At 39.7% G+C, this 1,535-nt stretch overlaps 1 non-coding gene across 1 annotated transcript; it reads right to left on the reverse strand.

Annotated features, from left to right (window-relative positions):
• Positions 1-1,064: 1,064 nt before the first annotated feature.
• LOC120264125 lies at positions 1,065-1,171 on the reverse strand. The gene has a single exon (XR_005537301.1). It is a non-coding gene; the product is annotated as a small nucleolar RNA R71 (small nucleolar RNA).
• Positions 1,172-1,535: the final 364 nt, after the last annotated feature.

The raw sequence follows: 1,535 nt of genomic DNA on the forward strand, positions 1-1,535 counted from the left end.
TGTAAGGTGTGAGACTAAGCGATTTCTCCGCCGGGGCATAATATAGGGTTAGTCATGGTTGCCCTTTGGTTTGGGACTATGTATTTTAGGATTTTCATGACTCATTAAGCATGATTTAGGAGACATATTAATTTGGTTTGCACTTGAAACAAAAGTCCTTTCTATCAATTGCCTTTCCTCTTATTTTTTATAGCGTCTCTCTTTCTTGTTTTTTTTATTTCCTTTCATATTGATATTGTTCACACCACTATTGATCCATCTTCACTTTAGTTAAATAGCAATCCTTGCGTTTCTAATCACTATTCCCTGTGGATACAACTACCCACTCACTAAGGTATTATTATTTCAACAAACCCGTGCACTTATGGTACATACACAAAAGGTGTTTTATCAAGTTTTGGGTGCCATTACTGGGGAATAGTCATTTTAGAAACACTTTGCACTTTGTAATTTAAGCAATTCACCATTTATTCTTTTTCACACTTTCTTATTCTTCTATCGTTCTGATTTGTTTTACATTCTTTGGTTGTAGCTCCAGGTTATGACCAGAGAGAACCCTTCGACATTGGTTGAAGGAGATCCTGAACTTGAATGAACACTTCATAGAAGGGGAAAAGAACCTGTGCAAGAATAGTCAAACCAAGCTTAGGTAGAAGATACAGGGTCAGATAATATGACAGAATAGAATGAGCAGTAGAGAACACTATCAGATTATGCCAGACCTGTAGTTATGGGCACACCATCTAGTATTGTGCGGCCACCAATTATGGCTTAGAATTTTGAGCTAAAGCTAGCATTTGTCCAGATGATACAACAGTCGGCACAGTTTAATGGTTTGGTCAATGAGGGTCCAAACTACCACATCGACATTTTTTTGGAAGTGTGCGACATGCTTAAGATTAATGGTGTTACAGATGATGCTATCAGATTGAGGGCCTTCCCATTTTCCTTGAAGGGGAGAGCAAAGTAGTGGCTACATTCATTACCTAGAGTATCCATCACTACTTGGGCGGAGATGATAGAAGCTTTTCTTGCCCGATATTTCCATCCTGGAAAAATCTCCGACGCTTAGGAATGAAATTTCCTCTTTTGTGCAAACGAAATTAGAGTCTCTTTTTGAGACATGGGATAGGTTCAAGGAGCTCCTGCGGAAATGTCCTCAACATGGGTTCCCTGAGTGGATGATCATTCAGACTTTCTATAATGGGTTGAACCCAAGCACAAGACAGTTACTTGATACTACAACAGGAGGTACCTTAGGAAGGAAGACCCCCGACGAGGCTCGACATCTCATTGAAGAAATAGCTATGAATAGTTATCAATGGAACACAAGGGACAGAAAGAAGATAGCTGGACTACATGAAATTGATGCAGTTACGTCATTGGCGGCCTAGGTTGAATCATTCTGCAAGAAGTTAGATACTCTAATTTCTCCTAGAATGGTGGTTATGACGAGTACCACTTGGTATGGGGAGGATATGCTCCATCCGATTGCCCAATTTCTATTTGTGGTACATTCTCGGTAGAACAAGTGA

Source organism: Dioscorea cayenensis, chromosome 6 (assembly GCF_009730915.1).
Source record: "Dioscorea cayenensis subsp. rotundata cultivar TDr96_F1 chromosome 6, TDr96_F1_v2_PseudoChromosome.rev07_lg8_w22 25.fasta, whole genome shotgun sequence".
Taxonomy (NCBI): Eukaryota; Viridiplantae; Streptophyta; class Magnoliopsida; order Dioscoreales; family Dioscoreaceae; genus Dioscorea; species Dioscorea cayenensis.